This window comes from Phlebotomus papatasi, chromosome 1 (genome assembly GCF_024763615.1).
Source record: "Phlebotomus papatasi isolate M1 chromosome 1, Ppap_2.1, whole genome shotgun sequence".
Lineage (NCBI taxonomy): Eukaryota > Metazoa > Arthropoda > Insecta > Diptera > Psychodidae > Phlebotomus > Phlebotomus papatasi.
Genome location: NC_077222.1, coordinates 2,532,625 through 2,546,861, shown reverse-complemented (window position 1 = coordinate 2,546,861; position 14,237 = coordinate 2,532,625). Strand labels below are relative to the sequence as shown.

At 32.2% G+C, this 14,237-nt stretch overlaps 1 protein-coding gene across 1 annotated transcript in view; it reads left to right on the top strand.

Annotated features, from left to right (window-relative positions):
* Positions 1-14,237, top strand: part of LOC129799918 (cadherin-89D) — a 37,708-nt gene that overhangs the window by 1,251 nt on the left and 22,220 nt on the right. The gene's annotated exons all lie outside the window — the stretch shown is intronic.

Sequence of the window (14,237 nt, the reverse complement as noted above, 5' to 3'; positions counted from 1 at the left end):
AATTTTATTCAATAAAATAGCTTATTATTGCGGTGTTGAAGAATCACTTTTTTTAATTCGAGTAGACGCTAAAAACCAGGCTTTTTTAAGATTTCATAGAGGTAGGACAGTTAGGATATTAATATTAAGATATATTACAGACAGAAGGGATTCTTAAAGAAATTTTGACATAGGATAGTTGAAAAAGGGTATAGAATTTGAAGATCTTTGAGAACGAAGTTTAAACTGCAGTGTAAAACCCATGTTAACCCTTTAAAGACGAGACACTTTTTACGGACCAAAAATCAACAATAAAAATTTAACCGATAAACAAAATCAATGAAACGCGATCTGACTTTGGAAAATTCAACAGACCCTGATTTGATGTATTTTTTATCTCTATGAGCGATCGGGACAAAAACAACCCAAAAATTTAAATAATTTTTCAATTTTAATAATTTTTAATTATACCAATAATAATGCTGGCACAACATTCCATGAAGGAACAAGGCCTTCCCGCAAGGGGATTTCTAGATATGCATTATTATTTTTTCTTGCACGGGATGAGGTTGTCAATCCCATGCCTGTGGAATCAAGTGCAGTGAAGAAAAACCTGTATACAGCAGAAAAAGCGAAAAGTACCAGAAAAAGTACATCGGGGCGCCAGAAAAATTCCTGGTGACCTAAAGAAGATTCGAACCCGGGACACTTGCATCCACTGAGACCACTTGACCCATTGAGTGCCCAAAAATTTTTAATGTATGATAATTTTTACTTCAATGAAAAGTATTACGTATGAGCGTCGTAGGTTCTTTTTTTTTCAAAACGGTTTCGCTTAAAAAAAAATTGGAATTATAAAAATTATTAAAATCAATTTTCAATATTAGAATTTAAAAATTCGTCATCTTTGTTCTTAAATATTTACTATATAACAAATATCTGGAGACTTGCAAAAAAATATCCTAGATTATTTCAATCTTTTACTATGTAATTACGTACAAACATGAAAAAATAACTTTAGGTAGGCAGGAAAAACTATTTTCTTTATGGGACACCGGTGTTCCAATCATCCTTAAAAGGTTAAAGAATCTTCAGTTTCTGGAAATCTTCAAATTCCAAAGAAAAGAAATTTTTCAAAATCTACATTATGTTAGCTCAATGATCCCTAATCCCAAAATCTTTACTGAAATATCGCTCGTTAAGAAACGAGAAATGGCTTTGCATAATTTTAATCAAAATAAGAAATAAATTACATTTTCATTAATTTTCTACTAAGCAGTTTCTCGACTTAACCTCTAACTCAGTTTACGAATATTAAATTATAAATAACAGGGAATTTTAGTAGGTATCTGATGTTAAGTCAAAAAATTTCCCAAAAATTTGCCTGATATAAATTAGAGAAATTTATATGGCTAAGCCTTAGGTCTAAAAATTGTTGGAGTCTACAGCTAATAAACGCGTAACTAATGTGACTAAACTGTGTTTTCTTAGTTATTTTAACGGTGGAACCAAGTGGTACTCCAATGAAACATTCATGTGCATTTTTATTATGTTTTATTCCGCATGTTAAAACACCTTTTTCGAAAAATTCAGTTGTATGTATCGGGCGGAACTCGAACTCACAAGTCTGAGAGTCGAGTTAGACATCTCATCCATGTAAGACCCAGCGGTCTTGCCTATTGTGCCACTGAGATCCCCGGTTAACTAGTAATCCTGATTAACAACTATACATTCATAAAGAATCTCTTATGTTCTAGGAGGAATGAGTTCCTCCTTAGAAAAAAAAAACTTAAAAATTCATAAAAGTTTGTACTCCTTTTACAAACTTTGTTCGTAACATGATCACTTGATGAATACTTTTTATTTCCTTTGTGAATATTTTGCAAACATTTGTTCGTACATTTATGTTTGTCTCGCAAAACTTTATGAACAAATGATAAAATTCTACGAACATTTTTCTTTGTGTCAAGGAACATTTACAAACAAATGTTTTAGAACGAACAAAAAACGCCTGTCAAGTGATCATGTTACAAACAATTTTTGTGAAAAGTAGAAACTTTTACAAGATTTTTTGTAGGTTATGCAATTTACGAGTAAAGTAGTGTCTCTTCAATCTGAATCCCTCAAATTCGAACGGCGGCGTTTGAATTCAAATTTAAATGAATGAAAATCATATTTATGTGCTTCTTCCTGAATATTTACATACGTAAAAAATGGAAAGGAAGTATGTTACCACTATAAGACTTGTGAGCCTCGTGAGAAAGTACAGGAATTTGATTCAAAGTACAAATTAATTTCACATAAATTTCGTTAATTTTGAAAAAATCGTTCGAATTTTTGAGGTAAGAAATGTCAAAAATACCCCCCGAGCGTTCGAATTTAGAAGACTCTACTGTATTTCGTAAGTCCCCAATATGAATTCAAAAGTTCGATGACATTAATACTTTTAATATTATGCATTCTTTCTTTTAAAAAAATCGTTTCAATACTTATTTGCTCTTCCGTTTTTTCCTCATTGTGTTGTTCCGGCGTTGTCACACTTGCACATTAAAATTTTAATGTGATTCACATTAATTGTCGCTTGTGAGCGTCCAAATGTGTTATTTGTGTCTTTGAGTCACTTAATATTTGAGATTTTTCCATTTATTGATAAAGAAGTGGACTTGGCCTGCAAAAATGAGTTTAAATTTACCTAAAACACAAATATTTTTCACATTAAAAAATTAAAGAGAAAATCGCATTAATGCTATAAATCAATTTATATCAAATTTTGCGGGCCAAGTCTACCTTTTTATCAACAAATAGATCAAATTTTGAATATAAAATGATTCAAAACACACAAATTACACATTTCAACTCTCACCAGCGACAATTAATGTGAATCATATTAAAATTTTAATGTGAAAGTGTGATAACACAGTTACAACCTTATGACCAAACGGTTATAGATATAGGTTTTGGATCTTTAATCGATATTTCCTAGGATCATTTGGTATTTTGTATGAAAAAAAGTAACGCTTAGCATTGCTAACAGCGCTAACATTATTAAAAGATACTAGTGAGTAGCCCCTCAAAAATAGATAAAAATGATTAAAATTTTATTAATGCCCATATACCGCTCTTTTCTACCATAACCCATTTATCCCGCAGACAAGAATTCACCAAAGGTCTGTCAAGTGTAGAAAGAAATATACCACCGTTGTGTACGTTATTTAGCAACAAAGAATATTTTAGAAAGAAAACAGTGATGTTTTTGAAGACCACGAAGAATAATATGAAATTCACTTAGCAATTATCATAATTTTTCTGGACGATATAAAATATACTGTTGCCTCTTCGTAAAGAATTGGGCCAAAGTAAAAACTTTTGCTCTGTGAAGTTAAGAAATCTTGAAATCTTTTAATCAATGAGATCATTATGTCAGCAGGTTGGGAAAAAAGGTATCTTCCCGGGCAATGTTTGAGCATATTCATGTCTCTCACTCGCGTTTTAATGTTATACTAAAGTTATTCCTCTTCATTTTTCCTCTCTTTGCATTCCGTGGAATATCTCGGTGAATCCCCCTAGATTTTTTCGCATATTGCATATAGCACTATGGTGAGAAAACAGAAAATTATGTGGATATGCCACCAAGATAAACAATGAAGTCAATTTTAATTGTAGTTATATTTTATTTTTGCATCATTACCAACTTCACCTTTTCTGGTCTTCTCTATCTCTCTTTTTTTTTTCTCTTCAACTTTGGATCACAATGAAATTTGTGTGATGGGAAATATCTCTACGAAGCTCCTAATCTCTCATGAGATGCGTCTACCTACAGTCTCAGACTGTGGCATCATATTCTTTCAGACATCATATGGTATCATCTTCCCTACCAAGGGAGATATCTAACCAACTCAGCCTCAGATGATCGCTAATACTTCGAAATATATACTTAATAATGTAAACAAGGAGTTGAAAATTCACACACGCGAAGTAACTCAATACCCAGAGAGAAATGACAAAGAAGTAGCAAAAAAAAAAGAAGAACTTCTACAAATCAAAGAAATGGTTTTGTAACATAGTTTTCAAACCATTGTGCGAGGTTTATGCCTCATTAGAATTGAATGGAAAATCATCCCAAAGTCCCATCGAGAAACTCTCCACAGCTTTGCTGAAGGTGAGAGATGAGTCTCATCAGACTTCATCACCATCATGATTGAGTATCCCACTTGGCTTAGAGCCACAGCAAGAAAAACATCGAAGATCTCAATTATTGGGGATAGTATTGGGTCAATTTGCAAAAACAACAAACTGCAAGTGCTTTCGGAAATGTATACATAAAAATTCACTCTCTTGTGTTTTTTTTAGGGGGCATCTCTTTTCTTTGTGCCCATATAGCCATTATTAATAATACTGATGCGATGATCGTGAATATATCCGCAATCGTGAAAAATGTGAAGAAAAAGAAAGTTACCGTTTGCATTTTTTTTTTGGAGAATACTTAAATACATTATCAGTATACTCATTTAAATAATCACTATGGTATATAAAATGATGGCAGTGTTATAAAACATCCAAGTTAAAACGCCAACACTTTGATCTTCACATTGAATATTCACGGAAATTCAGCTCCATGGGATGCCCTTTAACATTGAATATACGGGAAGTTATCGTCTGGCTTTGTTTGTAAATTTAACGGTTAGAAAATGCGACGCCAACGCCCCTTCCGGGAATTTAAAAAATGTTTCATGTTATGATTTATTTCTATAAAGACAACAATTAAACTGCAGGAGGAAGCTTTAAACATTCAAAATTTAATATTGGTGTTTTCCGACGGTTGATTCAAGTATTATCAATACTTGAATCAATTAAGAAAAAATTGATTTTTCCCAAAGCTGTCGGTTCAGACTCCAAGCCCTTCTCAGTGGTTACAAAGACACCACCAAGAAAGACATACAGAAGAAAAGTTAATAAGAAAATTGGGAAAATAGCTAAAAGAGACAAGTGCAGTGCCCCAGATCCTAAGCCCTGTGAACTAAGGAGACCTATGACGAAGCAAAATGAGAACAGATTTGACCATAGAGAAAGCATTGGAGTCTGAACCGAAAGCTATGGGAAAATCATTTTTTTCTTAGCTGCCCCATCCTCCAATGCTTACAGGAATTGATAATATTCAAAATTTAAAATGCATGAAATTACCTCGTTAAGAATTGACTTTGAATTCTATGGCTTGAACGTACTACGCCAACACTCCTAGCGGAAATTTAGAAAATGTTTAATATTTTGACACATTTGTTGAAGGAAAACAATTCAAGTCCATGATATAGCCTTAAAAATTGAAGGTACGGGATGTTATCTCATTTGAGATTGATCACAGATTAACAACTTGTAAACAAACATCATCAACGCCCCTATCGGAAATTTAGAAAATATTTCATGTTCCACTCATTTCGTTAAGGACGATGATAAAAGTTCAGCAGATAATTTGTAATATTGAATACATTAAATATAAGAAAAGTTATTTCGTTTGAGATCATTTGTTATGCTAACGGCTTGAAAATACGACGCCAATGCCTCTAGCGGAAATAGAGAAAATGTTTGATGTTCGACTTATTTTTATAAACACTAAAAATGAACTGCAGGAGGTAACTTTTAATATTGAACACATTAAATATAAGAAAAGTTATCTCGTTTTAGATCATTTGTTACGGTAGCAGCTTAAAAATACAACGCAAACGCCTCTAGTGGCGTTGAGACAATAGAGTCCATAGAGAAAATATTTGATGTTCGACTTATTTTTATAAACACCAAAAATTAACTGCAGGAGGTAACCTTTAATATTGAACACAATAAATATATAGATAGATAGATATTTATTCATCAGCAATGCTTATAAGGAACATCATAGGTACATTGTAATTATTAGCGGCCACCGCCGTCTTAGCGTTGATGACCAACCTCACGAGGGAAAACGATAATGAAATATTAGAAAAGTTGTCTCGTTTGAGATTATTTGTCATGCCAACGGCTTGAAATACGATGCCAACGCCTCTAGCGGAAATAGAGAAAATGTTTCATGTTCAACTTATTTCTTTAAATGCAACAATTTAATAGGAAGAAGTAACTTTGAGTATTGAATGTTAGAAATGTTATCTTGCTTGGAATTGATTGTAATGTTAACAGCATTAAATACGACGTCAACGCCTCTAGCGGAAATTTAGAAAAAGGTTCCATGTTCGACTTATTTCTTTAAGGACAAGGATTAAACTACAGAAAATAAATTCGATATTGAATATAAGAAAAGTTACTTTCTTCGGAATTGATTGCAAAGTTAACAGCATAAAATTATGACGGCAACGCTCCTAGCGGAAATTGAAAGCATTTTGCATGTTTTGATTAAAGAAAGCTCTTTCACTGTTATTTTATAAAAATCCAGTAGATTCAGTAAATTATTGTTGGTTGGAACAGCAACTGTGCTATAACTGCATTTGTTTCGTACCTGAATTCGTAGCAAACGCCACACAGTGATACGTCGTTTGCAACGATTGCAATCACAAACCAAATGCACTTAGCACAGTTGCTGATCCAAACGAAAATATTCAGAGTGTAAGCCCAGACGGGGCTCACCTAAATAGAATTACAAAATTTATAAAGGGAAAATGGGGAACTGAGTTTTGCCACCCTTATTTCAACTTCCTGAGAGTGACTGTCCAGGGCGACTGATGCTCACTCACCGAAGTACTGATGTTAATTGCCATAAGCAACAAGAGCATCATATAGCAACCTTCAGCACCCGCCTTGGGATGGTAGGGGTTGGGCGTGTTAAAGGAATAAGGAATTGGAATTGGTGGGTTTGTTTGCAGTCATCGTTGTTACAACAATCGACGAGGGTTAACATGTGTCGAATAGGCCGCACGCTCTACACGAGGATATTCATTCTAGAAAGTCGTAAACCAAAAATTTTAGAAAAGGTAGAAAATTAGATTTATAAGTTTTCCATTAAAAATAACTTTTTAACGAAATATAAAAGCTTCTAGATGCAATTCAAAAAAATCATTGAATAAATAAAAAAAAGTTGCATCATCAATACCGAAAACGATAGATTTATTTTATGCTTTTTTGTATAAATTACATTAGTTATCAAACTTAGAAAACGATAAGCCAAGACACTTAAGGGTCGTTTAAAAATGAAGAACTAGATTTGAGAAACAGCCCTATCGGTATCTTCGGTATTTTCTATATTCCTCCAATATGTTTTTATATGCAATATTTAACTATTCTTGATCTTTTCGTGCATCAAAAGTTGCATAAGCAGGAAATAAAATAAATTTAAACTAGTTTAGTTTGGACAATCAACATTTCGAATTTATATCTTGACTAATTCTTACAGAATATTTATATTTAATTAGTTAACCGACATAATAATCACATTATTTACATAGCAATTTATTTTACCACATGAGAATTAGCAGTAGATCCATTTGCATAAATTAATGAATAAATCATTAGAGTGCTTTTGAATCCTTCATGTTTTTGATATCTTTTCTTCTGCGCAGTAAAATGTGGAAAATTAGAAAAAAGAAACATTTAAGGAGAACAATTATACGAGGATATTTTAAATAGAATTGTCTCTTTAAAAATAACTATTTTTAATTTATAATGTTAATTTTTTAATTAAAAATTATGTTCATAAAACAACAAGCAATAAAAGAACTTTACAACATTTTAAAACTAAAATTATACGTCCGCCAGATTTTCTATTTTAGCCAAGACACATTTGGGAAGATTATAACAGACGGCAGGGAGATTTCATCTCAGCAACGAACCTCTAAGGGATTTTTTTTAGAGACTTATCGGGACATAATGCCATGGGATGATTTTTAAATACCCTGCTTTAAATGGATCTTTATTGGGGAATATCCAGAGACTGAAAATCATACGAGTATCTTACCATTCGACCTCTAAATCAGTAAAAGAAAAGATGACCGATACGGTAACAGACAGTAAACGTGACTTCATTTTTCGAGTAGGGTAAAGTAGTACAAGTTGGACAGTGAGTGGTACAAGTTGGACAATGCAATGGTACAATTTGGACAGGGCTTTTAGTCTTGATAAATTTAGTACTTCATTTTTATTTGTATATTCTTAATGCTTTAGTTTTATAATTTGATTCCTTGCGCTCAAAAATAAATTTTGTACTGTGAAAAAAGCCATGTCCAACTTGTACCGGCGAATTGTCCAACTTGTAACACTAATTCCAAATTATATCACTTTACCCTATGTAATTGAAATCTTTTCATATCACTTCAACATTCAATTTTAATTTACAATAATGATTTCTATATGAGTAAATAAACAAGGTTTATTTGTAATTTTTAGCTTTAGTGGGTGAAGTTTAAAAGATACACACCGAAAGTTCGTAAATATTCAGCAAACTTTCAAACGAAGAAATAATCTACTCGCTCTCTGTGACGAATTCAATAAAGTTTGAATGTCCAAATGTTTGAATTTCATGAAAGAATTTGAGACAACATTTACCGTAGGATCTTCTAATCCCATTAGTACAAGACAAAAAAAATGCCTTTCCCAAAGAGACTTTTAAGTTTCAAATTGTACTAATAACTGAACTCATGACACCTAATAAATAAGAAAAAACTGAAGCGACATAAAACAAGTTGTCAACCACGCATTTCTCAAGTTCATCGCCTGGTGAAAGAGAAATATGCTTTAATTCCAAAAGGAGGTAAAAAAAGAAGCGTCTCATCAAGAAGTTCCCTCTCCAATGCACTTAAAGTGCTTTTATCTTCTCTCTGACATTTTATCAAAGTTGAATCACGTAACGCAATTTAATCTACTACTTTCTACTCTCGATGCTCCGTGGCATTGAAAGGAAAATCCTCAAAATTGATATGTATGTGCTTGTACTTTTTGCTCTGAAAGTCTGGGCAGTGCAGATATGTAATAATGTACGTATACTTAAATACCGTTTAATTAAGCTTAATGACTTAAGGCTGTTTTACCGCAAAATTACTGTGCATTTTTACGTTAATTCCGGAGAGATAAATTATTATTGACCTGTTGATGGATTTTTCGTCCTTTGGTATTTGGTGTACAATTTGTTACACTGCAAAAGATAGAACGGTTAAACTTACTAACCCTCCTAATACAAATCTAATATCCCAGAAATAGAAAGTTCGCTTACAAAATTGTGGTTACATTTCAAAATTGAAGATACTCTCATTAGTGATAGTGAATTTATCATAAATTTTATTACCTGTATATTCCCAAGTAACATTTTCTTACCAAATAATAACTTTAATTAATGAAAACTTACTTTTCACGTTATTTTAATTTGTATTACTTGTCCCTTGAGAAAATAAGGATATGCAATTTTCAATTAGCACAATTTCGAACAGCCAAAATTCAAATACAAAAATTATTCTGTATTAAGAATAATTAGGGGAAGGTTTTGCAGCTTCGTAAAAGTCGATTTTTTCCAAGTTACTAAATGAATTTCATCCATGATCATATATTCTAATAGCGACACTGAGAAAAAAAGAGGGTGCGATTAACTTTTCTTCCTCATAACTTTAACACATTTTAGGTGTAAAAATATATCAACATTTTTTAATGTTAATTTTACAGCTTTCTAAGGGTGAAATTAACATGAAAAAGGGTAACTTTAACCCATAATACACCTAAAAAGGGTAATATTTACACCGATTTCGGATCAATACTGCAGGGTAAAATAAACACTTCCGAAATGTTATTTTAACTTTTTCGGATTTCTCTCAGTGTAGTCAAACATCTCACATTTCCTGACAAAATTGGGAAACTAGACCTTTTTTCCTAGGTCCAAAAGGTAAAAATAAAAAAAGGGTCTAAAATCGTAATTCTGATGTGTATTATTTTATGCATTTTTTCACTCTTCAAGTGTCTTTTCGTAGAAACAACTATTCCAAGTTATAGAGGGTTTATCAGAGTTAATATTTACCGTGAAAATCTTTTGCTATAAGGGGTTGTTTTTGTGAGTGGAGGAAAATTAACAAAAATTACCACCTTTGCAGTTCAGGAAAATTGAATTTTACAGCTTCGTAAAAGCATCTGTCAAAATTATTGACAATGACTTTCAGAATTCTTCACTGTTATGGGTCACACAAAACACCGCTCTGGAATATTTGACCCATCCAGAGATTCCACTGATTACATTCACAAGAAAATTCAGATATTAAGCAATTTTCAGAAAGTCTCGAAAAAACACGCACTTCCCCATCAAAATGAGACTTCATCAAATGCTTTTTGTTTTACTTCTGTCAAATAAATCATCAAGCATACATCTTCTTATGGTAGAAGTGATTCTTTAATTACCACTTCGATGTATTTTGAGTCTTTCTCATTTAATTTTCCTTGTTCTAAAGTGAAACTTCCCACTTTTCACTTTAAATTTATGGCTGGTCATTTTCGAAATCAGTCAGGGGAAAGCACACTACTTTCGAACGATTTATGCTTCGCACAAATCTTTTTTTTTTCAAGGTGTTACAAATGAATCTGGCTCATTATAATATTATATTTTAATAACTTATCCAATGCCTCAAATTTTCAGAAAAGAGCTATGTGTGTAGTCCATAAGGAATATAGAGAAAAATTTAATTGTTCGAAGCTTGAGTCGTACGAAGGTAGCGCGCTTTATCCTAGGTCCAAAATATGTTCTGTAAGACCGATTGTAGGTATTAGAGACAATCTGAGGACTGCAATATGTGCGAATATGAGAGAATCACACCTAACCAAGCACTCAACTGATTGTCAGAATGCAGTGCAAAAATGGTTTTTCGAGTGTCACAAAAACAAGTCTTAAAAAAAATAGCTTAAAATTTATTTTTTTAATGCGTGATACCTCCTACAAACGCTGAAAACAAGTAGGGGAAAGTACTCTCCCTTCGAACGTTCATGCCTTCGAATAATATGAATTTCTTTTACTTTTCATGAGGGATTTCCACATGATTTTCACATAATTACTAATAATAAATAATAAGCTATTTAATATTTAATAGAAATGTTAAAGCCTCTTAAGAAAACTTAAAGAAAATTCACATTATTTGAAGGCATGAACGTTCGAAAGGAGAGTACTTTCCCCTAGATGAAAGTTCCGAAAGGTGAATGTTTCCGGGGAAAATGAGACCTAGATAGGTAGGCAAAATGTTGTACGAAGCTGAGCAAAATAGGGCTGCTTCGTAAAAATCGTCACTAAATTTTCATTTTCCTGTAGAGGAAAATCCAAGGATTTCCAGGAATTTTATGAGGTGGAATTATAAACTTACTAAGTAAGAGATTTTTTTGACATAGCAGTATAATTGATTTGGCTTGTGTGGCATTCAGTAAAAAATCTGAAATCTTAATCAGTTTCTGTACAAAACTGCACAACCTTCCCCTATCTCTGTGAGAAAATTTATTAAAAATTTCATCTCACGTTGCTTTTTGAGTAAGAAAAATGGAAAAATTGTTGTTTTATTTTAAAATTGTAGTGTATTTTTTCTTTAAGAAAATTATTAAAAAAAATGACAATTATCTTCCATAGTTGCGGTTTATAAATTGTAAAAATATAGTAAAATCTCTTATTTTTAAATGGATTTCAACTATAAATTTATGATTGACATTTTGTAAAAAGTACTATTCAATTTTTCCATGTGTCTGACTTTGTATTTATCCATCGCATAAGCTATAATCTGTAATAGAGACTGAGAGAAAAAAAAGATCTTGGGATTTTTAAAAGCATAAAATTATGTGAGATACACGTGAAAAATCATCCATCAAGTTGAAAACAATAAGTGCACAAATGTGAGAAAAATAAAATGAGGCTCAATGGTATCATGGTGGGATTATAGTTGATGTATCCATTAATCACGTTTACATAATTACAATACAAAATATCGCATCATCGAGAGTGAAATATGTAACAAATCTGCATTAATACAAAGATCACACGCGTATATTAAATTTTGTTGGCAAAAATTGAAACATTTTCGAACGAGGTCGTTTGGTTGTGAATCTTTTACGTAAATCCTAGTTTTTTTTTAAATATCAAAAGATATAAAAGTTGAAAAATTAGAAAAACAGACCAGAAGTCGTTAAATTTGGTAATGGTAATATGCATATTTGCTGCTAAGTAGTTTTTTTTTTCTCTGCTCTTTGCAAAACTTCCCCGCAGTCGATGCCGTGGAAATTGCATTCTGAATTGACTTTCTGTTTTATGTGCGCTGCTTTTTTTTCGTTATGAAATTTTATGCATGAAATTGATTTTTAAGTCTACCAAAAACTTTCCATTTCTATGATCTCGTCTTTCTTTTTTTCCAATACACAAATTTTTCAAACATAATGAAGAAGATTATATTTTTTGACGCTAAATTTATTTAAGCACATTATCAATTTTTTTCATTCTGACTGATGTTTATTTAATAATGACCAAAATTTTTAATTGGTTTTGCGACACCTTGGATATATTGCAGTCTTGGATAAAAAAGAAAGTGACTACGTATATATGCTAAGCATAAGCAGGATTTAAATCAGTTTAACCGAAAAATCCAAACAAAAAGGGAGACTGGAAGTTTGACATATCTTTCAAACTCGTGGAATTTGACACTGGAAAGATTATATATTTCCAGAGGCATTCCATTGGAGTCTCCTGTTAGATTAATCAGATGGAAAAAATACTAAATGTCCCATTTTTACCAAGGAACTTCCAGCCCACTGTCGAACATATTTGTATTCCTGCAAGCCTTATAAAATTTGACACTAGAAAATTAGACACTTCTTATGAAACTCAATTTCAAATTCCCGAAAAACAAATCGATTCAGATAAAAATAGAGAAATTGCTGATTGTCCAATTTTTAATAATCAATTTCCAGTACGCTCTCAAATAATTTTTACATTGGTACTTGACTTTTGAAATTTGACACTGGAAAAATTAGATACTTCCAGTGAAGTTCAATTCTAAATTTCCAAGTCTAAATTAAAAAGATAAGCAAGAGGAATGAGAAAAAGGGAAAAAAAAACATAGATTGTCCGATATTTCCAGTGATTTTCCAGGTCTCTGTCAAAAAGTTTTTACACAACTGTCAGATTTCTAAAAATTGTCAATGGAAAAAATAGATATTTCCAGTAAATTCTAATTCCCAATTTATGATAAGTAAATCGATTGAGATAAAAGAGGAAAATTACTGACTGTTTAGTTTTCCAGTGAACTTCCAGTCTACTACTATCAAAAAGTTTTTACACAGCTTCCGGTGTTATAGAATTTGACACTGGAAAAATCGGACACTTCCAGTTAAATTAAATTTCAAATTACAAATAAGCAAACGGGGTGGGAAAAAGGAGTGGGATAATTCTGATTGTTATTCCAATAGACTTCCAGTCCGCTGCCAAAAAGTTTCTTACACTGCTGTCAGTCTTATGGCCTCTACACACCAGAGAATTTTATGTCTATATGGAAGCAAATTCCCTATACGCTTGTTTAGGAAAAACTCTTCAATATGGACATAACTATCTCTAGTTTATAGAGGCCATTATTAAATTTGACAGTGGAAAAAGTGGACACTTCCAGTGAAATTCAATTTTAAATTACAAATAAGCAAACCGTCTTCCAGTTCATCCTTTCAATCCGAGATTATTTTTCATGCATAAACGTATTCAAATGTTGTGAAATTTGACCATAACATTTGCACTACGTCCATTTATTCTAATACCTTTGTGTACTATTTCTCTTGGTCACTATCTATGCTCCCTTTAATGAGGAAAATAATAGATTTTCTTCACGTCTCGTCGCTCAAAGCATCAAAAAATAAAACGTAAAGCAGGTAACGTGGCAAAGCAAAATCGCCATGGTTTGTTGGATCAAGTCTAAAGACCTTTGTGCTATAATTGCATCTTAGAGGCTATTAAGTGAAATGGAAGTGAGAAGAAAATGAAGAAAAGTAAACACCTTCGAGCTACAGCATTCACTTCATATTGAAATATCTTTCCGGGCGGTTTTCCCAAAAAAAAAAAAAAACAGCACCAAAATAAAAAAGACATCATCAATAATGAATTAATCAGCAATAAATTACTTAGGACAAAATGGTTTAAATGCCAGAGACTCTGCGTAGTAATGTGAAATCGAGAAGATGCGCAATAATTTCTCAAAGCCAAGTGCAGATGAAGATGGTCACGATGGAGAGTGCAATTGTCACACCAGCCGATTTTCCTTACAACTAGTGAATTTCTTCGCCATTCTGGTGTCTCG